Source organism: Erinaceus europaeus, chromosome 4 (genome assembly GCF_950295315.1).
Source record: "Erinaceus europaeus chromosome 4, mEriEur2.1, whole genome shotgun sequence".
NCBI classification, from domain to species: Eukaryota; Metazoa; Chordata; class Mammalia; order Eulipotyphla; family Erinaceidae; genus Erinaceus; species Erinaceus europaeus.
Window position 1 is genome coordinate 113,146,136 of NC_080165.1, and position 25,075 is coordinate 113,171,210.

Here is a 25,075-nt window from a genome sequence, read left to right on the forward strand (position 1 = left end):
TGAACAATCCAGGATAGTAGGCAATTAAGTACTATTCCATAGTTCTGATAACCAAATGCAATTGTAATTCAAAGGAGAATGACCAGAAGCTCCATGTTCTAACAAAGAATGAAATTAGATCTTATATGACCTGGTTAATGACAGATGTGTTTTGGAGAGAGGTGAAGGCCTTCTCAGGGAGGAAAGTTAGGTGGGTCAAATCATGAAGCTGGTTATCTCTAGTAAGTTATCAAGAGAGTGAAAAAAAAAAAACTTGTCTGTTTTGAATAGCTAAAAAGATTAGTTTTAATTGTATTGTAAAACTTTCTACAAATCTCTAGAGGGATTTAGTTTTGTTAGGGAAGGGAAAAGAAAACCTTGAAAAAGTTAATGCAGAGAAGTTGCTATGACTGAGGTGTTTAAAGAAGATTGACTCTAATGGGGGTTCAGGACTTGGTTTGATGGTAGAGTATATGGTTTCAGTTTTTTAAACTTGATAACTCAGCACAGCACAAGATAGAGAGATGCTCTGGTCTCTCTCTATCGATAGTAATTATTAATAAATAATCAAAGTAAATTATATTGATTTGGAAATGAGGTACTCTTGGAGATACTGAAAGGTATGTCAAGTAGAAACTACACCATACCACAGTGATTTAACTGGAATTATTTTTCTAACCAATGAACTACTTACCTTCCACAGATTGAATCTTAAACATCAGTTATATATTTAAATTTTTACTACAATATTATTTCCGCATTTTATATAAAAATATTTCATATAATTTCACTTTTCTACTTTTAGTTCTTTTCAAGCAAGGGCAGGCAAAATTCTCCAAGTGGGCACTCTACTAGTGACAGAGTTATATTGGCAGGCAAGGGAGATAAGGTGTTTACCCTCAGAAAGTTTGTTTATTGGGAATGATTGACTCTTGTGCCAATCATCACAAGAATATTAAGATATAACTGTGGCAAGTGATAAGTAGTAACTAGTAATTAATGGTTAAGTCTAACAGAGGGTTTGAACACAGATTTAGGGCCTGAGGATTTAAGGAAAGTCTTTCTGGGAAGTGACATTCAAAATGTGATCTGATTGAAGGAGAGGAAGGGAGAGTAGAAGCTGGAGGGTGGCAGAAATTCTAAGAGGAAATTACATGGGTGAGGGCTTTGAGGTGAAACAGAGTCCACAGCATTCAAGGAACTGAAAGAAGGCCAGCTGGACTGGAGCAGAGGGCTTGGTCTGAGCAATCTGGAGTCAGATTAGGAGCAGGCAGATGGTGCTGGAGTTTATAAACCACAAAAAGAGCTTTCACATTATTTGTCCTTCTTCTGCAAAGTGTGCCTTCCTCCTTGCCCTGCCAAGAATCACTGTGATTTTACAACCACTCTCTATCCTCTAAAGCCAAATCTTCATATTCTCTGCACCTCTTTAGTGCATATAAGCTGCATCTGGGCATGATCACACATTATAATTCCATGTCAACTCAGATGGCTCCATTTATATTAACCTAAGTGCTGGAATTCTCTGACCACAGTCACTTCTTTCACAGGAACTGCTTTTGACCTCAGAGTACCTTCTGTCCCTTCATAGTTTTTGATCTCATAGTTTGCTAGGTTCTTCTCCAACTTCTCATTATCCTAGCAGAGTTCAAATTCAGCCACCTTTGAATGAATGCTTATTTGTATTTGCTCTTTCTTTTTGGCCTCTGCTGTCCTCACATCCTCATTCCTCACTTCAGATCCAAGATCAACCTGTTTTCTGTGCTGCTCTCTTGATCTTTGTTGGCAAACTCATGTCACTTTCAGGTGACTACTACTGATTCATGCTTAGACATGATCTTCATGTCACATGTCACTCGACAGCCATTTTTGGTTGATTGCATACTTCATTCCTCCTAACCACTTAGTTATGTGTATTGTCCAAAATCCCACCACATTGCTTCCTGTCTCAGGGAATGGAACTTCATTCTTGAGTCACTACTGGTAGGAATACAAGATCCCTCTGGACTCTGCTTTCCTCATTTTCACATTCAGACCACAACAAAATCCCATGAATTGTAGCAATTTGGCTACTTTCTTAGTTCCTTCATCTCAGTGACTACTTCTCAAATTCACACTATCACTTTCTTTGCCTTAAATGGTCTCCTTGCTTTTTATCTGGAATTCTTCTAATCTTTTTCCATATGACCTCAGACATGAAATCTGAAGATATGCATCATCTAAAACCCTCCAATGACTCCCACTATATATAGGGAAAAATCCTTATCCACATATCCTGATGACTCATTGCTATGCCACTCCCTTATCCTGTACTTGGACCTTAACTTTTATCCATTCAGTCTTATCCTTTGAACCTTGAATCATCATACTGTTGTATGCCTTTATGACATGGTTCTCGGAGCCAGGTGGTGGCTCACCTGGTTGAGCACATGTTGTAGGATTCGAGCCCCTGGTCCCCACCTGCAGGGGGATAGCTTTGCAAGTGGTTAAGCAATGTTGTAGGTATCTCTCTGTCTCTATCCCTCTCTATTACCTCCTCTTCTCTGGCTGGCTTTGTCCAATAAATAAATAAAGATAAGAAAATATTTAAATTAAATTAAAAAGAAATCATTGTGCTCTTTTGTCCAAAGTGTCTCTCCCCAATTAGGTTATTCCCCAGATAATGATTGTCTTTTGAGAATCATCTCACATGTTATATCCCTTTTCTGAATCCCCCTTTTCTGTTTACTCCCACAGGCAGTTCTGATCTTGTCATCCTTCATGCCCTCACCCAGTGGACCCATGTATTTCCATCAGGGCATTCACTATACTTGGTTAAAATAATTTAATTTCTCAGTTTTCCATAAAACAAACTGGGAAGTGTTATGCACATACAAACTATTGTATTTTATTGTCAACTTTAAGCCATTAATACCCCAATAAAGAAATTTTAAAAATGAAATAATTTAATTTCAAAAATATCTTCCTTAAAACAGCTATAAACTTGGTGACAATAGGAACTGTTCATCACTCCACTCTGCATGTTCCATGACCAGCAGTGTCCCTGGAACTCAGAGGAGGGTTAGTAGGCCAAAGGACAATCTATCTTGGCAAGTGATTTTATAGTCTGCCTTAGTAGGATTACATTCTCCTAATGTGGAAATTTTTCAATCTCCCAGCTTTCTTTCCTTTCAAAAAAAAATTTGTTTTTATAAATCTTCTCTCCTCAATCTTGCTTAGAGGAAGAATATTCCCAAATCCTGTCCAAGTTTCCCACTGTCCCCACTCATGGGTCCAACATGGTCCCATTTCTCTCCTGTTTGCTCTGTCAATTAGTGCTCCTCTGTCTTTTTTTTTTTTTTCTTTCCATTTTTTCCCTTTAAGTTTAACTCTTGCACATACAAATAGACCCTGTTTTTCCTATCAAAATGAAATAAATGAATTCATTTTCAACTCTTCTCTGATCATCCTGGGGATGCTAGTCCACCTCACACTGGAGGAAACTGATACTGTGATATCTTTCCCGTTGTCTTGTTATCTCTGTTTCTTTCCTTCTCTATGAAAAAAACATCAGCTTGGAGCAGCAAAGCCCCAGTGATGCAAAAATTTCTTAATACACTAAATAATTCAAAATAGCCTCAACAGTACATAACTGTGTAAATTTTCATCCTCTCTGAAAGACCTCTTCTCCACACCCATAATTTATTTCTCTATGTTCTTATAACATCTTATATATACATCTTAATAATTATACTATAACATAATTATCTTTTCTTAATTTATTTTTTAATGTTTATTAATTTATTGGATAGAGACAGAGAGAAATTGAGAGGGAAGGGGGAGATAGAGATGAAGAGAGACAGAGAGAAACTGCAGCACTGCTTCACCACTTGCTAAGCTTCTTCCCTGTAGATGGGGACTGGGAACTTGCTCTGTAATGTAATAATTTTCTTAAAAGTTTTAAGTAATTGTGAGTAACTTAAAAATTAGGGTTATTTTTCACTATTCTTTATATTCTAGCACAATTAATAGTATGGGGTGGCTGCAAAATAGCTCACCTGGATAGTCTACTTGCTTTGCCACAAGTATGACCCAGGATTAAGCCTGGCCCCCACCACACTGGAGGATATTTTGATGCTTCAGTATCATTCCCTCTGTTTCTTTCTTTCTAAAAAAGTTGACTTGTAGTAAGGGGGGAGGGGGAAGAAGAAGAAGGAGAAGGAGGAGAAGAAGAAGGAGGAGGAGGAGGTAAATTTTTTCATGTGGTCCCCCACTATTGGAAGTCACACAGAAACATATCAGGTCAGTTATAAATACATGAAAATCACCTGCAACTTCTGAAAACCCTAGTTAAAGTATAAAATAATCCTTATGATGTGTAAATGTGCAAATAATTTACAAGTGAGTCTTTAGGAAGTGTGAACAAGAAATTTATTTCTGCCCTAACTTTTGTGATTTCTGTCCTTATGGTTGCTTTAGGGTTCCTTTGTTCTTCTTCTTCTAGGTCTTTAAGATGTACAACAAGGCTGCTTATTTGTGCTTTTTCTTGTTTCCTAATGTGTGCTTGTATGGCTATGAACTTCCCTCTCAGTACTGCCTTAAATGTGTCCCAAATATTTTGATAGCTTGTGTCTTTATTTTCATTGAACTCTCAAAACATTTTGATTTCCTTTATTTCTTCTTTGACCAGAAGTTGTTAAGAAGTGTACTGTTGAGCTTCCATATTTTGGGACTATTACTAATCTTTTGTTGATTGTTAAGTGTTAGTTTAATTCCACTGTGGTCTGAGAAGATGCTTGGGATGATTTCAATGCTCTTGAATTTGCTGATGCTGTCTTTGTGGCCTAACATATGGTCTATCCTTGAGAATGACTCATTTGGACTTCAGTAAAATATGTATTCCAATTTCTTGGGATGAATGACTCTGAAATTGTCCAATAGTTCTATTTTATCTATCTCCTCATTAAGTTCCCTCATTTCTTTATTGATTTTTTGTCTGGATGATCTTTCAAGTTGAGAGAGTGAGGTGTTAAAGTCCCCTACTATGACTGTGTTGCTGTCAATATCTTGCTGTAGCTCTTTCAGTAGATGTTTGATGTATTTAGATGGCTTCTCATTGGGTGCATAGATGTTAATAATTGTTAAGTCCTCTTGATTGACTGATCCTTTGAGCATTAATTAATGTCCATCCCTATATTTTAAAATTTTATTTATATTAAAGTCTATCATATCAGATATGAAAATAGCTGTTCCTGCCCTTTTTGGGGGGTCATTGGCTTGTATGATAGTTTTCCATTCTTTCACTTTGTGTTGGCTTGTTGAGTTAGGTGGGTTTCCTGTATACAGCATGTTATGATTATTTCCTTAACTAGTGTTTGGATCTTGACCTCATTATTTTGTACTTCAACCTTAGGGGGACTTTGAGCTGGACTCTTGTCCTGGTTCATTTCTCCAACATTTCTTCTCTTTGGTTTAACCATTTTATATAGTATGTTATGATGTCCCTCTCTCAGTACTTTTCCAATTACTGATGACTCTTGCCTGGATTGACTTGTGTCTAAGTAAGGTAATTAAAGGGTTCACAGTTGTGGAAATTGACAGTTGTTTCAACAGTATTTTAATCCCTGAGTTGGAGTCAGTGGTTTAAAAGCCTCTTTTGCTCTTTTTCTTCCCTGTAGGCTATGGGAGCCTGAGGGCTTTTGAACTATAAGTAGGCCTCTTAATCCCTCAGTCCTGACCAAGAGATAAAGCAGGGTGGGGCAAAGATCATCCAGTGATTATGCAAAGATACTCTCACAGCCCCACCGCTAGGCCACTGAGTTATAGATCTTCTCCTGAGTTTCCTCATTAGTTATCTGTCCCCTGGTGTCAGCACAGGGCCTCCCCCCTGCTGCTCCAGCTTCTGAGGGCAGTAGCAATGGAGACTCAGAGTTGCATTTGGTGAGTCTTAGGGGAGTCCTCTCCTCTCTTCAGCCATCTTTTTGTTGGTGAAAGAGACTGGAGGTGACATCTCAAAGGGTAAAATGCCGGACTATCACCAGCCTACAAGGGGAAAGATTTGCAAGTTGTGGAGGACAGAGTCAAGATGGCGGCTTGAATGTAGCATCTACAAGACTCTCCATAGAAACTGCTTGAAATCCAGTGAATTCCAAGTGGGAGCAGGATTTCCAGGCCAGTAGGAGGAGAAAAACTATAGAAGAAGGGATAGAGAGGAACCCTGGTGGAATATTATAACTCATCTAAAAATCCACAAAAGGGAACTAAAAAGTACAAAGGAAAAGCAAACTACACCAAGTTGCAGATGCTACCATGATGCCAGCCTGACTTCCCTGGGCAGATGACCTTACCAATGTGTTCTGGAATACCACCTCCTCAGACCCCTACTCCAATAGGGAAAGATAGAAACAGACTGGGAGTATGGATTGACTTGTCAATGCCCATGTCCTGCAGAGAAGCAATTACAGAAGCCAGACCTACGACCTTCTGCACCTCATAAATATCTTTGGTCCACACTCCCAGAGGGATAAAAATTAGAAAAGCTTCCAATGGAGGGGATAGGATACAGAACTCTGGTAGTGGAAATTGTATGTAATTGTACACCTCTCGTCACACAATCTTGTTGATCACTATTAACATTTAAAAAAGAAACAAACAAAAAAGCTTTTCAAGTTGTGAAGCAGTGCTGTAGGTTTCTCTCTGTTTCTTTTTCCTTTGTCTCCCCATTCCCTCTCAATACCTGGCTGTCTTTATCCAATAAGTAAATGAAGAGAATTTAAATAAAAAAAAAAATCCCATGGGACACATACTTGAAAAAATGAACATATTTAGAGAGCACTGAATTGGTTCATTTTAACTTGCTGATGTGGAATTTACAAGGTAAGCCTCAAAAATCCTCAAACCATATACCCATGCAATGTGTACCTATAGTGATATGTTGAGGGGGTTGGGTGGTGGCACACTGGGTTAAGCGCACATTGTAAGAAGCCAAGGACCCACATAAGGATCCCAGTTCCAGCCCCCTGCTCCCTACCTGCAGGGGGGAGTCACTTCACAAGTGGTGAAGCAGGTTTACAGGTCTGTCTCTCTCCCTCTCTACCTCCCCCCCTCAATTTCTCTCTGTACTATCCAATAAAATGAGAAAAGACACCAGAAGCAGTGGATTTATAGTGCAGGCACTGAGCCCCAGCAATAACCCTGGAAGCAAAAAAAGAGAGAGAGAGAGAGAGATGTTGATAGTTTGATTCCTTATTCTTGGCACTAAATGTGAATGTCTACAATGATAAAATGACTCAGTACAGTGGTATAGTGGACAAAAAAGAAATAGAAAATTCAGTATCACATTCTAAATGCTATTACTTGGTATCATTATAGTTTACAAACTTTTGTGGTTGAGAATATTATCTAATTACTTAATTAGGTAGGGTGTGTGTGTGTGTGTGTGTGTGTGTGTGTGTGTGTGTGTATGTGTGTGTGTTAATGGACTTTTAAACACTCATCGAATGAGGTCAGATAGTTGAGTCATTTAATTCCTTAGTAAAAGTCCCTAGTTCCCCTTCCATTTGGAAAATTTGAATCTAAAGATTGCACTACTTTATGCTTCATAGACCCCTTCTAGAAAAATATTTGCACACACTTCTATACAATCTTTATTTCATGCATTTATTGTGTTGACAACATGGCAACATGTATTGACAGGAAACCTTTGATTTGAATTAATGATGAATTTGACATTCTTTTTTTTTTTTTTTCCTCCAGGGTTATTGCTGGGCTCGGTGCCTGCACCATGAATCCACCACTCCTGGAGGCCATCTTTTCCCCCTTTTGTTGCCCTTGTTGTTGTAGCCTCATTGTGGTTATTATTATTGCCATTGTTGATGTTGTTCATTGTTGGATAGGACAGAGAGAAATGGAGAGAGGAGGGGAAGACAGAGAGGGGGAGAGAAAGATAGACACATGCAGACCTGCTTCACCACCTGTGAAGCGACTCCCCTGCAGATGGGGAGCTGGGGGCTCAAACGGGATCCTTAAGCTGGTCCTTGCACTTTGTGCCACATGCGCTTAACCCACTGTGCCACCGCCTGACCCCCGAATTTGACATTCTGATGGCTATCTGATCAGTACTTTATTGCCTTTTGTACAGACTTTTTTTTGATTCCAAATAGCCTCTTACCCTAAGTTAAAATTTCTGCACTGAAAATCAATGTTTCTTTTTTTGAGGTTGCACACATGGTACTTTGAGTACTAGTCATATTTTTACTGAAAGGGATAAAAAATATTACATATAAACCACAAATGAAAGCCTATATTAAGAAAGTATATTTAACTTGGGTTGTGTGAAAACTTTGTGTCCTTGAGCCCTATAGTTTACTTGGAGGATAGAGCAAAGTTCTTTTTTTCTTTTAATACTTTTCTTTACTTATTGTTGGCTAGAGATGGAGAGAAATTGAAAGGGGAGGAAGATAGAGAAAGAAAGAGACCGAGAAACACCTGCAGCCCTACTTCACCACTTGTGAAGCTTTTCCCCCACAGGTAGAGACCAGGAGCTTGAACCTGGGTCCTTGTGCACTGTAATGTGCATGCTTAACTTGATATGCCATCACCTGCTTCCCTGACCCTCAGAAAAATTCTTAAGATAGTAACTCTGATAATAAGTACTAAAAGGTTTTTGAATTGAGTATGATCACCATTGGGTAATTAGTTCCTAGGCAGTGTATGGCTGGCATGCATTTTAGTCACTGGGAGTTTTATTGAAGGGGGTCTGTGGGGCTGGGTGGTAGTGCAATAGATTAAGTGCACATGGCCCAAAGTTCATGAACTGGCATAAGGATCTGGGTTAAAGCCTCAGGCCTCCCAACTGCAGGGGGGTCACTTCACAAGCAGTGAAGCAGATCTGCAGGTGTCTATCTTTCTCTCCCCCTCTCTGTATTCCCCTCCTCTCAGAATTTTTCTCTGTCCTATCCAAAAAAGAAGAAAAAAAAAAAGAAGGGGATCTCATGTTATCATAGACTTTGCATTACTAAGTCCCTCATACTTTTTAACTTAAAGTGGTACATAACAGATATGCATAAGTGCTTATCAGACTTGAATTTGGTTAAGGAATACCTTGGAATGATTGCTTTCCCAGTGTTTGATTATACCCTTATATAAACTATTTATGCCTTCTTCCCCTTCAATAAATTTTATTGGTGAAAAGCAACAATAAGGGCAGGGATAGATAGCATAATGGTTATGCAAACAGACTCCCATGCCTGAGGCTCCAAAGTCCCAGGTTCAGTCCCCTGTACCACCATAAACCAGAGCTGAGCAGTGCTCAGGTTAAAAAAAAAAAAAAAAGCAACAATAATAAATGCCTTCGATTAGTATGCTTTTTAAAAAAATAATTTATTTATAAAATGGAAACACTGACAAGACCATAGGATAAGAGGGATACAATTCCACACAATTCCCAGCACCAGAACTCTGTATCCCATGCCCTCCCTTGATAGCTTTTCTATTCTTTAACCCCCTGGGAGTATGGACCCAGGGTCATTATGGGGTGCAGAAGGTGGAAGGTCTGGCCTCTATAATTGCTTTCCCACTGATTAACATGCTTTTTACAAAGCTAACATACTTTACTTCTTATAATGTTCTTCTCTTTCTCCCAAGCATCTTTCCTGATATGGAAAATAATGTGTTTCAAAGTGCATTTTACTATCAGTTAATACTTCTAAAATGTCTCATTTTCACTGTTAGCAGTTGCTCATTTCATGTTGGGAACTGTGGTTTTTGAGGAAGGGGAGTTCCTTTAAGGCTGTTAACAGTTTGGAATCCCCAGGGATGGTCCATGACAAAAGAGATTAGAATTCCGGAGTATTTAAACCACAAGTGTCAATCTTCTGAGTCATAGATACCAGTCAGGTCAGCTTGAACACAAAAGTAGTGTCCCTAGTAGAAAATTATTCAGTCCTACTTTAGACTCAAGATTCAATTTAATGAAATATATCTAAACTTAATTTTCCAAACTGACTTGCTAACCCATATCTGTCATATACTATTCTATTTTATAGTAAGTATTGTTCTTTTAAACTATTTTTGTGGAACATATTCTCTAAATTGGTTCATAGCATATTTCTTAGAAATATTTCATATTTCTTTTCCTTAAGAGATTTTAAAATTGAGGTTTTTTGTTTGTTTTTTAAGTGGCCCACATGTGCAATGAATTTATTTGGAAAATAAATGATTTCATAGAGGCTATCTACATAATCCTGGAAGGTAATTAAAAAGCATCTTAGTAACTAGGGAATTTCCAGAAGGAGACCTCATGTTATTATAGAGAGCAATAAAAGCCAAATTAGTATTTTCATAAGTGCTATTCAAATTTAGTTATTTTCTTTTCATAAATCACAGTAAATAGTGCAAAAAATAATAATAAAAACTGAGTGTTGAAAAAGAGGGAGTGGCAAAGCTACAAATGTGTGCTTTAACCATACTTAGACAACATCTGTCAAGACTAGGCCACTGTTTGTCACAGAAATTCATCTATTCAGAGCAGAGCAGGGGTACAGGGTAGGGGTGGGGGAGTGTATGTGTGGGACTGGGAGATGGCAGGAGCTAAAAGAAGCTAAGAGGCACAAGGCCAGGTGGTAGTGCACCTGGTTGAGTACACATGTTACAACGTGCTCAGTAAGATCTGGGTTCAAGCCCCCAGTCCCCATGTGCATGAGGAAATCTTGGCAAGTGGTGAATCAGTGCTGTGGGTGTCTCTCTGTCTCTCTCCCTTTCTATCTCTACCTTCCTCTCGATTTCTGGCTGTCAATAAAGATAACAAATAAAGATAATAAATCAATATAATAAATAAAATAGTAAGAATTACAAAATAAATAAAATAAAATAAAATAAATTATGTGCATTAAAAAAAAAGAAACTAAGAGGTACAGAGTAGGGATATACCTTTATTCTGGTGGGGACACAGCTCCTTTCAGTGGCCCTTTACCACCCCTTTTATACATGGGAAGAACACACCTGGCTATAAGCAGTAATAACACAATGGCATCTTGATTACCTACCAAGACACATCTGATACTACACATTTCCATAACATGTTTATTCAATCTACATAATAAAATACATCTGATCTTAGGTAGGCAGGCCTGATCAACTGCATTTATCTTATAGCCATAGTTCAGAATGAGGAGGTAGAGACCCTAATGGATTAAGAGCCAAAAATACTTAACTATATTTTGTTTTCATAAGGAAAAGTGAAGAATATAAGTGTGATACATAGAATTCAACTTTTGTCAATCAGAATTTATATGCCAACAATTAATTTGTTGAGAGTCCAGTGCTTTAGTCACTATGCCAACTCCTGGACCACAATTAATTGCCACTAGGATTATTTCTGGGGCTCAGGGCCTGCACAACAAATCCACTGCTCCCTGCCAATTTACAACACCAATCTAAATGCAGTTAGCTGCAGATAGCTAGTTAGTCACAAGATATAGGGCAAATTATTTAACAGACTTGCTCCCTTCACAGCTCCACCTCACAAAGTCACCCTCATCTCGACACCACTTGCATTCCAGACTTGGAAAGAGAAGAGGAAACAAAATTCAAATTTCCTAGCAGAATGTTGGCACATTGTAAACTAACCAATGATAATATACTAGGAGGAAAAGCTGGGGAGAGGGCTTCCAGGACCCAAAGAAGTCCTGGTTCCAGCACTTACTAGTTGCCCTATTGAGAATTCTTTTTTTTTTTCCTGCCTTTTCTTTCTTTCTTTTTTAAAATTTTATTTATAGAAAGGAAACATTGACAAAAGCATAGGATAAGAAGGGTACAACTTCGCACAATTCCTACCACCAGACCTCCATATCCCATCCCCTCCCCTGATAACTTTCCTATTCTTTAACCCTCTGGGACTATGGATCCAAGATCATTGGGAATTCTAACTATATATAGCCTCACCTTCCTCAGTTTTCTCATTTATAAATTGAATTATGTTTCTTAAAAGGGTACCATTTTATGAAATAATCTTGTGGCAACTAATCACGGGTGGTTGATATGATAATCAGGTTTGGGGGGACTTAAATTCATTTCTGTTGGAAATAGTATTTTTTTCAGCTAGCACACAATGATTTTATTCTATTGGAAGTCATACTACTTTTTTTTTTTTTAATGAATGGCTTGTGAACTTGTGAGCTTCCTTCCTTCCTCTTTCCTTCTTCTTCTTCTTCTTCTTCTTCTTCTTCTTCTTCTTCTTCTTCTTCTTCTTCTTCTTCTTCTTCTTCTTCTTCTTCTTTTTTTAAAATCTCTTTAAGAGCAGGCACTAACATAAATACAGTGCTCAGAGCTTATAGTAGAGGTTGAGGGCAATTGTTTTCAGAGGAGGTATGTACACAGAGCAGAGGAAGATCTAGGGTTGAACAATGGAACAGATAATAGTTTTCTGTGACAAGACAGAAAGCCAAGAGTATGATTGTTAGATATTTTGAAGTGAAAACACCCAAAGACTTGCACTGATTTGCCATGGTCTTACTAAAGAAGTAAAAACCACATAACCAGGAACAAACAGAGGGTAGGAGCGAGGGTCTTCTTTATGACACACTATATAAATACTTCAACTCTAAGGAATTCTTCACCTCTTCCTTTGTGTGATGAATAAAGGCTATGTCTTATTTGGCACTAGAACATTTATTGACTCTGAGATGAGTAGAAAATAATATTGTGTTATTATTATTATTTATGTTACATAGTAATAAAAGCATGTACTATATAACATATACATTAGTAATATAATATTTGATAGGTACTTAAGTAGCATGTACTCAGAGCCTTATGGTCATTGTTTCATTTGATACCTATCTGCTAGGTAGATGCTATTTTAAGCTCACTTTAGAGGAGAAAACCGAAACAATATGGAAACATACTAAAATAGTATCTTGAGGCATAAAGCAGGAAGTTTAATAATGAAAAACAAAATAGTTACAAGAGATAATTGAGGGTCCAATTGAGAATGAACCAAGACAGTTTAAAATGAAACTTCTACCACAATAACTGTATTTCCCTCAGCCCAGAGCAGTTAGCTGAGTTAACCTAGACTTGAAATTCATATGCTCTCTTAGATTAGCTACCTAATAAAGAAAGGGAAAATCAGTGAATGGAGCTAGGAGAGAATGAGATGTGTTTTTCAGCTCAGTAAAGCTAAAATATTTTGGCACTGGTTCTTGAGTATTTGAGATACTTCAAAACTATGGTTGGTTGTGTTTCTCCCCGCCTCTATCAGAACAACATGACTCCTGGCCTATTTGATCTTAAGTATATTCTGGAAATACTGGTTAAGAGGACTCAGGAGGGGCCCTTTGGAAGCAGGTGAACCTGATTACTTGTGATTTGCACAATTATTTGCTGACTAATAGGTGTAGGGGCAGAGGAGTAGATAGGAATCCTCAGTTAACAAACAACTGGGTCATTTGGGCGTAGTTGTCTGGGGAATAAATGAAAAAAAAAAATCACCTCTCAGCTAATAAGTCCTGGGAAAATATATTAGCTAGGAAGGTAAAGGCATCTTATTTTATCAGACACAGTCATCTTAGAGAAGTGTAGGAGAACAACTAGTAGAGTAGGACTTAGATTGTTGGTTTGAGGCAGTAGAAATGTTTTATTTTAATTACTTTGAACAAAGAAGAATTTGGCATTGTATCAACCTCTCATTTAAAGAGTTTTTTTTAAAAAAATTTAATTTATTTACTTAATAGAGACATATCGAGAGAAATCATAGGGAAAGAGGAGGTTGAGACGGAGAGAGAGACACACCTGCAGTACTGCTTCAGCACTCATACAGCATTTACTCTGTAGACTATCTGGGAGCTTGAACCCAACTGTAACATGTGCATGTTACCAGGTGTGCTCAGACCCTCATTTAAAGTCTTAGATCTAAACAATAGAGCATTCTGAAAAAAAGAATGGGAAGAATGGTGAGAGGGTTCAAGGTGACATAAGTTAAGGAGCAGGTAGAATAAGTGGCTTTGCTTTCCTGGGTATGGAGGATTGGGTAGGTTCCACCCCTAAATATACCAAATTATTGATCTGGAATGCAGTTTGGAGATTGAGGAGCCTCTTGTATGATACAAATACATAGATGAGCTGAGTCTATTCTTTGAGGGTAGTGAAGCTGACAATGAACAGAGACTTTGTGGCCAGCAAGGTAGCACAGCTATAGAGAGAGGGATTTGCATGGGCGAGATTGTGGGTTCAATACCTGGCATTAAGCATGCTGTAGTATTGCTTTCATTCTCTCTCTAGTTGAATAACTTAATTAAAAAAATAGAAAGTGAGTTTTTGTATTGGAAAGAGTCTCATTATGCTCTTTAGCACTAAGGAAAAAAAAACAATACTAGGGCTGGAGAGATAATATAGTAGTTATGCAAAAGTCTTTCCTGCCTGAAGTTCTGAGGTCTGAGGTTCAATCCCCAGCATCACCATAAATCAAAGTTGAGCAATGCTCTGGTGTTCTCTCTCTCTCTCTCTCTTTCTCTCTCTCAAATATTAAAGAAAAGAACCAATACTTCTGGTACAAAGTGATAGGGAGGCTGTATTGCACTCAAAGGAAAGAATATTGTTTAAGTTTTTTGCTGAACTGAAAATCAAGGTAAACCTATAGCTAGGAAGTTTTGATTTCTGGAGGTGTTCAAGAATGTAGACAGATAGCTGTTGACTGAGCACTCTGGAGTAACTTACTGATAGCCAAATAGTGACAAGAGGACCACTGCAACCTTGAGCACCCCAGCCTTCACTCAGAGCTACTTTGCTTTCTCTCTCTATTGGGTTTCCCCCATAAGATTTCCGTTCAAAAGATCTGCTCAAAAACATTTTAAAACCACTTAACCTCATTGACCTTTATGTCTGCTAGCAATTCAGGCATTTTTTGAGTATTAAATCCTGTTTGATGTTTTCTTTTCTTTTTTAAATAAATATTCATTTATTTACTTATTTCCTTTTGTTGCTTTTATTGTTTTATTATTGTTGTTGTTGTTATTATTATTGTATTGTTTCTATTACTGTAGTTATTATTGTTGTTGTTACTGATGTCATCGTTGTTGGATAGGACAGAGAGAAGTAGAGAGAGGAGGGGAAGACAGAGAGGGGAAGAGAAAGATAGACACCTGCAGACCTGCTTCACTGCCTGTGAAGCGACTCCCCTGCAGTTGGGGGAGCTGGGGGGTTCGAACCGGTATACCTACACTGAACCTTGAGCTTGGCACCATGTGCACTTAGCCCACTGCACTACTGCCTGACTCCCGTTTGATGTTTTCTAAGAAGCTAGGTTACTGGTTGATTCATTCTTTCAAACTCAAGGGGTAGTGGAAGGAACTTACAAGAAACATAAAAGATGTGAGAATACAGTGAAGAAACATTCTTAGTTGCAGGCTAGATGCATATACCCTCAGCCTTGTGTAGGCCTGAAATTATCTGGAAGTTTTTACTAAGCCCCCTCTGAAACCAATCAAACTTGACTCCCTGAGAATGGTGTCTGGTGACAGGCATTCAGAAAATGCAGCATAGCTGAGCCATTGAGTAAATGACTGAACAGTGTTCTTTTGCATACAGGACACACATATGTGAGGTAACCTTTGACGTACTGGTGCTTAAGCTTTTCAGATATGTCAGAATAACCTGGAAGACTTGCTTAAAGATCAGTTCCTGGACTCTGCCCCTCAAGTTTTTGGTTCAGTAAGTCTGTGACAGGGCCAAGAATTTACAATTTAACAAGTTCCAAGTGATTTTGACATTGCTATTTGGAGTTGACACTCTGAGAATCATTGCTTTAATCAGAAAGATACACTTCAAGCATTAAAAGTAATTTCCAAACAGTGCTAAGGTAACTCCACTGCACACCTGTCTGACAATGGCACGTCCTGTCTATGATAATAAAAAATGTAATAATCCTATTGTGAGAGAAACATCAGACAAATATCAATTGAAATATATGCTACAACATGTTTTACTAGTAAAGTCACAGCTGTCAAGGTCATGAAGAGACAAAATAAAGTCTGAGAAAATATCATAGTCAAGAAGGTCTGGGCTGACCAGGTAGCTCAGTTGGTTAGAGTGTGGTGCTAATAAGAAGAACCTAAACAGCATGACTACTGAATGTACTGTTATATCTTGGGACAGATAAAAAAGACATTAGCGGAAAACCAAGAAGATAACATATCAGTATTGGCTCATTGGAATAAATGTTTTGTATCATATAGTATGTTACCAACAGAGAAAACTGGGTATAGTGTAGATGGTAATTAATTCTGTTAACCTAAAACTGCTCTAAGATAAACTAGTGTGAGAGAGAACTTCCCAACTAATGTAAAGGATTCTTGATAATAGCTATAGAATTGCACTTTGAAAAGCACCAAGGGTTTTGGGTTTTGTCTGTGTAAAGTGTTGCTCTAGATAAAGGGTGAGTTACACAGCATCTCCTTAATCCTTTTAAGTTTGTGATGGTGTAACTTCCAAATTATTTTTAGGGAGACCAAGGAGGTGGCTCAGTGGGTATAGTGCATTCCTTGATCCAAGTTGGTCTGGGCACCACATATAGTGGAGGTATGCTCTGTTCTTTCAATTTCTCTACCTTCATCTCCATTATAAAAGAAATAAACGTAGCCCAGGAGGTAGCACGATGGACAAAAGTATTGAACTCTAAGCTAGTTTTAATTACTGGCATTGCATGTACCAGAGTGACTCTGATTCATTCTCAAATAAATAAATAAATATTTTATAAAATCGAATAAACAGTTTTAAAAAGAATTTAAAAGCTCAAAGTATTATTTTAGCGTTTTACTTTAAGTATGTTTACTTATTTAAATATATTTAAAGTAAAATATTTAAAGTATATTTAAAGTAAAATATATTTTATTTTAAGTATATTTAAAGTAAAAAATATATATTTATTTAAATATATTTATGAATCTACATGTACATCATGGTATATTCAGAAAGGATATGAAAGGTAGGGTAGCTGATGGCTCTTTACTGTGCTACAAGTAAGCCAAAAGAACAAATCACAGAAGAATGGCATCTGGTGTAAAAACATAATAATTTTTTTGCAACCTATACAACTCCATCATTCCTGAAAATAATTTCCACCCCTTTCACTTTCTTTTTGATAGAGGATGAGAGACAGAGAAATACAGAGGGAGAGAGAAAGGTGAAGAGAAAGAGAGGCACTTGTTCCATTGCTTATGAAGCTTTCTCCTTGCAGGTGGGAAATAGGGCCTTGAATTTGGATCTTCGTGCATCACAGTGCTCTATTGGGTGATACAGCACCTGGCCCTGATTTAAAGATGCTTAATTCAAATCTTCAACTTTTCACTACATTTATCTGGAAATAACCATAATGACTTTTCTCTTTTTCTCACTTTCTCTCTCTCTCTTCTACAATTGCAAAAGGACTACCTGTTTAAGGTAGTCTCAACAAAAGAGCTTTAAAGTCCTTTGTCCAGGCTACAGTTTGACACTGGTTGTACTTCTGGTTGACTACTTTATGTCATAGGCTTCAAGAGCAAAATTTATCAAAATTCCTATAGATTTACTTAATTTTTAATCTCTTCTGAAGGGCTATGGGTTCATTGTGTGTATGTGTGTGGGAGGGGAGTGTGTCTGTCTCTGGATATTAACCAGTACTCATGTGTTGCCAACTCAGGTCCCTACAATCTTTTGGCTGTAGATTGCTTATAGCTTCTGTTCATGTACCTGGCAAAAAGTTTTGATAGTAAGTAGCAATCACATTTGCAAAGTTGATAAGAGTTCAACAGTAAATTATTAGTGTGGTTACAGGGGATTGATATGGATTATTCCTCTTACCTTTTTAAGTGACTTCACTCTACATCTGTAGGAGGTAAGTGAGGAAATCAGAAGCACTTCTAGGAATCTGCAGTGGTCTAAATGATGGGAGAAGCTTAAATACCCTAGAGTATCTAAAGGGAGAGGAGCAGTTGCTTATTTCCCCAACATTTTAAGAGTTCATCACACAGTATTCAATTAGAATTGAGAAGAGAGAATGACTTTCTGGAATTTTAATCTTTATTCGGGAAAATTAAGAACATTCATGTTAGGCCAAGAAAGTGAAAGAAAGAGAGTAATACAGAGAGAGAGAGGCACCAAGAGCTCCTTACTCACATGTTGATGAGGTGACAGAGGCAGACAGTGAGCGACCCATGCCCACAGGTCTAGCTATTAACACCCAAGCCCCACTTCCACTTTTCCAAGCCACACCTGTCACCACTTCCATTTTCTGGGTGGTACCCTCCAGGAATCTCCTATTCCTCAACACTAGTTCTTTTCCATCCAGGCTGGGACCCCCAGGGGATAAGACTACAGGGTAAATGCCAAACTCAAATTTGAAGCAAAAACTCTCATCACCTAGATTACTCTATTCATAAATTGAACAGCAGTGCTAGAAAACATAGCAACTAAATTTTTTTTTACTACAAATTAATAGGACTGTACATAAACACCATTCCCACCACCAAAAGACTATGTCCCCCTCGCCACCCATGAAGTTGAACATCCCCACCCTATACTAAATTAAATTTAGCAAGTAAATTTTTAAAGAGCTACTCTAGGGTACTGGGAATCTTTCTAGAGAACTTTTTTTCATCTTCACAGTGATGAAGCCAACCTGCCCAAGTTCATACAGTTTGGAGAATAGTCAAGTTTTTTTTTTTTTAATTTATTCTGTATTTTTATTGATTTTATTTTTATTTTTATTTATTTGCTGGATAGACAGTCAGAAATTGAGAGGGAAGTGGGTGATAGAGAAGGAGAGAGACAGAGAGATATCTGCAGCACTGCTTTACCACTTGTAAAGCTTTCTCCCTGAAGGTGGGGATCAGGGGCTTGAATCTGGGTCCTTGTGCACTGTAACATGTGCGCTCAACCAGGTGTGCCACCACCTGGCCCCTATATTTTTATTTTTATTATTCTTTTTTAAAATTTCTATTTAAAAAAGGGAACACTGACAAAAACATAAAATAAGAGGGGTACAACTCCACACAATTCCCACCACTAGAACTCCATTTCCCATCCCCTCCCCTGATAAATTTCTTATTCTTTAACCCTCTGGGAATATGGACCCAGGGTCATTATGGGGTGCAGAAGGTGAAAGGTCTGTCTTCTGTAATTGCTTCCCTGCTGAACATGGGCATTGGCAGGTTGATCCATACTCCCAGCCTGTCTTAGAGAGTCAAGTTTTTAATTTGGGCCATCTGCTCCTACAATCCTAGCTAAAAATTATTAGCTCTCCTGTATTTTCTTGACTAGGACACCAGAAGAAAGTCCAGTCTTGACTAACCTGGTTAGAGAGTTTCCTGTAGAAATGACTATAACTTCCCAGAATATGCTACAGCTGTCTAAGGCACAGAAACAGAATTATTTATTTATACGCCTACTCCTCTTGCTTTCCACATGGTTACATCCTTATCACCAACTAGTAAATACTGATTAAGCTTCTGTTTTATGCCGAGCACTATGGATAATGAAGATGAAGAAGAGATTGTAACCCTGCCCTCCAGAACTATGGAGGAGATAAACCATAAACAGAACCCAAACCAGCCTCTGGCTGAAGCCAAAACAAAGGGTGGCTGGAACCCAGCTGGGCAGGGACCTACTTTGCCTTAGGCACAGATCCTCAGTGCTGTGAGGTCTCTCTTCAGTCTTTATCCTCCCCTAATTTCTTCCACTTAGAGCTGACAACTCTACATGGCAAACAGAGATTCAAAGCTCTATTTACAAGGGTTTGTATGTTCAGGAAAAAGAATAGAACAGAATAGAACCTCTAACTCAGATAATGCTTATCTTCCTTCTTTTTCAGAAAACAGACAAGTATATCAATTATGCTTCTTCTTCCAAGGCTGGAATCTATTGTCCTTTATACACTCTGCTGTAGCAGCCTTCCCCTCAAATTGTCTCTCTGTCTACCACAATAACAAAGAGCTGTTGCTGTGGCATTGTTGCTGACGTTTTACCTTAGGTCACAGGATAAGACTCTTCCTGATGAGGGATGTTGTTATCCGGCCAGACAAGCAGCCCTGCTGCCATGGAGACTAGTTGGGATCAAGTATATTTTTCACCTGCCTCACTCCTGCTTTGGGGAGCCACAAGGACTCTTCTGGACGTCATGCTGGCCTGGCCCATGGCAGATTGTGGTCAGGCTTTTCCTGTAGGTAAAACCTAATCAAATGATAGCTGCAGATAATATCAAGAGAACTCTGTTTGATAACGTTATTAGCGACAGGCATGCCTCATCAATTAATAACGCTGTGCCCTTTTGACAACAAAGTTGTTTTGGGAATAGAAAACACTCTCTGGTCACCAGATTTGTGATGTGAGGACTTGTGTTTGCATAAACACAACTTCACGTCACTACTTGTCACCGCAAACTGTTTTGTTCTCAAAGCCCATGCTTGTGCTCATTCTCTGATCTTGATTTCCTACATAACAACTTTCTCAAGTTTTGTTCCTTTTGATAAGTGCAGCAAGTACTACTTCCTGTTTCCAAACATATGGACAGTCATCCACACACCTTACTGAAAGCTGTCAGTTGTAATCCTACAACACTGGCCAACTTTCTTGATATGTTGTCATTTGCTTTGTTAACTGGATAATGGAAGTAAAGGTTTGCTTTAAAAAACGTCCTTATTTGATAGTATATTCTTAATAAAATTGGCTAAATTTCCCTATGACTCATAATCTAAAAGAGAAAGTAAATAGAGACACACACCCCCACTAAAAAACCAGTGGTGAAAATCATGAAGATTTTAAAGTAATAAATATCTTTTTTGTTCTGCTGTATTTGTTGAGAGCAAAGGAAGGCAGGAACCATCAACATAGTTTTAACTGCCAGAGAAAAACCTGTAACTACTACAGGTATAGTGTAAGTCCATCCCAAATGGACTTTTGTACACTGTGTAGGTTGAAATATCTCAACAATTCAAATAACCAGTGTACACTATTGCTGTAATGTTGATTTACTTCATTCACTGATGAATAATGCATATACATTAGCATTATGTATGAGACACTAAACTAGGCTATTATTTTAAGATTTTAAGAGTTTGAAATCATTATAACAGCTTTTATAAGTGTAAAATAACAACATAGCAATTTAGAAGACAACATTTTTTTTTGCTTTTTTGTTGACTGTGTTTTTGTAGTAGAGAGCTCACAATGTATTATTTACAAAATTTGGCATTTAATTTTTTTTCTTGAGCTAAATTGTTGTTTTGACAAACTCTCCATATAGATTTAGTATTGTTTGCATACTGTGTATCTTAATGTAAGAAATTTTATCTTTTTTTTCCTCCTGTGAAATTCTGCACAGATTAAACTTTTCATTTCTAATAAAATAATTCTTTCTCACACTAACCTAGTTTCTTTGAAAAAGTGAGCCCCAGAGTCTTGAGTGGGATAATTAGCATAATGGTTATGCAAACAAACTCTCATACCTGAGACTCTGAGGACACACACACACACACACACACACACACACACACACACACACACACACACACCCTGAATTCTGACATAGTCCCAAACTGGGGATAAATGTTTTTGGTCTTCAGCCCAGTTTGACTGGATGATCTTAGTCAAGCCATTGTGGTACATTTAGAGGTGAGAAGTGTTTACCCAGTGGGACAGTTTCATGTTAATTGCTGCTGAGTTCAAAATGTAGCACCTAATTGACAGTTTTCTCAGCACCACTATAACAACTCTGTCATTCAGGAAGACTTCATCTCCCAGATTAAAGGGACAGGGAGTGGTGGAATTGCCCAAATTCTCTCCTCTCTGAAGAAAACAACTCTCATTAAGCAAGGATAAGCAAATAGTAGACATTTAGGAATTTAGAATGCTCTTGATTTTTTTTTTTTAATTTCTTTATTGGGGAATTAATGTTTTACATTTGACAGTAAATGCAATAATTTGTACATGCATAACATGTTCCAGTTTTCCATATAACAATACAACCCCCACTAGGTCCTCTGTCATCCTTTTTGAACCTGTATTCTCACCCCCACCCACCCCAGAGTTCTTTTTTTTTTTTCTTTCTTAACAGAGAGCTGCCTAACTCTGGCTTGATTGCTCTGGGAATTGAACCTGGGACATCCAGTGCTTCAGGCATGAAAATCTGCTGTGTTAATTACTGTGCTACTTCCTGGCCCTGATGTTTTTGGGTAGTATAAGCAATGCTGAAATTAGTGGTTTTATTCACAATTATTTGCCTACATTCCGTAATTCTTAAACTACTTTCTGCTTATAAATTCTTGAAAATAGCTTACTAGGTCAAGGGATATAAACATATTTGAAGTTTCTTTAGAGAGAATGCTTTCCAGAAATTTTACATTCCTCTTAGCAGACATTTCCTGTTACATTGTATTCTTATCAGGCACTATTAGGAAAATAAATTACTTTTGCTAACTTGATAGTAAGAAAAATTCCTTAAGAAAAAAAATGCTGTTTCACTTTTGCCTTGGTTAAGTATTGAGATAATCATTTCCTTTTACTTTTTATTCACTTATATTTGCTCTATTATGAGTTCTCTTGTATCCATCCTTTGCCCATTTTTATCCTGGAATTTTCATGTTCTGAAATTGACTTTTATGAGATTGTTATGCTTGAAAGATCTTAGATGATTATCACATATTTTTGTAGGCTGCCCCATCCATTTAGATATTTGAATTTCACATTATAAACTTTTTCTTCCATGGTCAGATATTTCGTCATTTCCCTTGGCATTTCTTGTGTAATTCTGAAACCTAGAGTGTCTTTGTCACTAGTGAGTACATAAAAATTAAGTTAAATTTTTCTTGGTGTATATATAGTTTGATTTCTAGTCAGTGAGTCATTTACCTGCTTTTATGTAAACATCCATTAGAAAAAAAAATTAAATTTCTTTATTGGAGGATATGTGGCTTACAGTCTACAGTAAAACACAATAGTTTGTACATGCATAACATTTCTCAGTTTTCCACATAACAATTCAACCCCCATTAGATCCTCCTCTGCCATCATCCATTAGAAATTTAATGGTAGGTGGGGAGGATTTTACTTTTCTTGCCTAAAAGACAAGCTAATTATCTCAATAGGATTTGTTGAATGAGTTTCCCTTTCCTTATAAATTGAAAAGTTTCGTCCCCCAAAGACCAGCTCATCATAATACTTCAGTAGATCTCAGAATAAGTCACATTTTTTCCCATCCTTTGAAACTGTGTGGAGAAAGACTTTGGGGAGTCAGGGGTAGATTATCTTTTGCTTTCCTCATCATACAACTTGTATTGCCTCTCAGATATAGCAACTGAACTTCACTGAGGCTGAATTCAGGGGCATCTAGGGAAAGTTGGAGATAAGATCTGAAACTTTTAAAGTCTTAATGTATTTGCATGAAAACCCACCAGGCTCATTTAGTCATGCTTATAAATGATTTTCTAGCATTATCAGAGAAAAGTTATAATTTTGACATTGAATCTGAAAACATGCACAGCCTGTGAGTAAAAGATGCCATCTGAAAAGTAAGTGCTACTGCAAAAGATAGACTATCCCTTAGCCATTCCTTGTATGCAAGGGCCCAGAGTCTCTATGGAGATGGTTACTTCTATTACAACAACATTACACAGTAGTACAAAGAGTGACGGGTAGTGGGGAATGCCAATCGCAAGTAACTGAGACAAGAGTCAAGTTGACAAAATGTTTCCTTTACAGGAAGCCACTAGCCACAGACTCACAAAGCTGTTTGGGAGTAGACATCTCTATATTAAGTTATTTTGCACTCTCTCAATTTCTCTTTTCCTTTAGCAGCTCAAGTTCTGAAGTATTTCCTATACTAATTTGCTACATTTTTCTTAAATCAGATATTGGAAATAGGCATACTTATTTTTATAATTCAAGAAACAGAAATAATGGGAGTGAAAGAGTCATGCTGCTATGCAAAAGCATTACAAAATGCATATCACAGTGCTAGGAGATTTAAATAAAATCATATTAAGAGTTTCCTCATCATTCTGTTCCAAAATTGTGGTCTTTGTCTAAAAAAAAAAATAGTTCAGTTTTTGTCCAGAATTCAAATACAGCTATTTTCACCTCCTGCCTCTTAGACAAATTTAATTAAGATTATTTTTCTTTTTTTTTGTGTCTGAGTTTATGAAAATCACTACTTTTTCCCATTTTTATTACTGATTTGATACTGATTTACAGAATTATGAGATAAACTGATGTAATTCCACATTGTTCTCACCACCCAAGTTCTTCTTCATCCCCAGTCATTCTGTTGGAAACTGCAGTAGTTCCTGCAAGGTCATAGGTATTGGTTGAATATTATTTCTATAACTATCTACATTTATATATATTTGCCCATTTTTCATTTTGTCTGTCTTCTCTTCCTTTCTAAGTCACACCTACACCTATTGCTACTTCAGAATGTCCTTCCTTTTTTCTTCTTTCTCTGGGGCTTGATGGAGTTGGAGTTTAGAGCCCTCTGGTCATCTTCCCCCTTTAGAGGTATGGACCAAAATTCTTTATGGAGTTCAGAAGATGGGAGTTCTGGCTTCTGCAATTACTTCTCCACTGGACATGGGTATTGGCAGATGGATCCATACCCCCAGTCTGTTTCTATCTTTCTCTAGTAGGGTAGGGCTCTGGAGAGGTGAGGTTCTGGGAAACATTGGTGAGGTCATCTGCCAAGGAAAATCAGGATGGTGTCATAGTAGCATCTGCTATTTGGTGGCTGAAAGGTGGTAAGATATAAATCAGGACAAAATATTTTATAAATAGGAACCAAAAAGTAGGGATAGAGTAGATTAGAATAGGGCTTTTAGGATGGAAAGACGTGAAGAAGTCTCTTTTAGCTGTGTTCCAAGGTGCCCAAGACTTTAGTAATTTTTGCTTGAGCTTGATGGTTAACTTGCAAGTGCACTACAACTATTGTCTTGGAAGATGGTATCAGAGCTGAGTAAACAGTTGATTGTATTTATATATTTTATTTTTTCAAGTGTTGGAACTACTCTCTGCCCCAATCCAGCTTTCTAGCCTTATTCTTGTCTGTAAATTACTGCTTTTTTGTGTGAGCTTGTGGGAATGGAAGGACTACAAGTTT

General features: G+C 37.6%; 1 long non-coding RNA gene across 1 annotated transcript in view; it reads right to left on the minus strand.

Annotated features, from left to right (window-relative positions):
• LOC132538312 (uncharacterized) overlaps positions 1-20,086 on the minus strand; it is a 33,972-nt gene extending 13,886 nt beyond the window's left edge. Inside the window, exon 1 of the long non-coding RNA XR_009549706.1 lies at positions 19,956-20,086. This is a non-coding gene — a long non-coding RNA (uncharacterized LOC132538312). The remainder of the gene's footprint in view (positions 1-19,955) is intronic.
• Between the last annotated feature and the right edge of the window lie 4,989 nt (positions 20,087-25,075).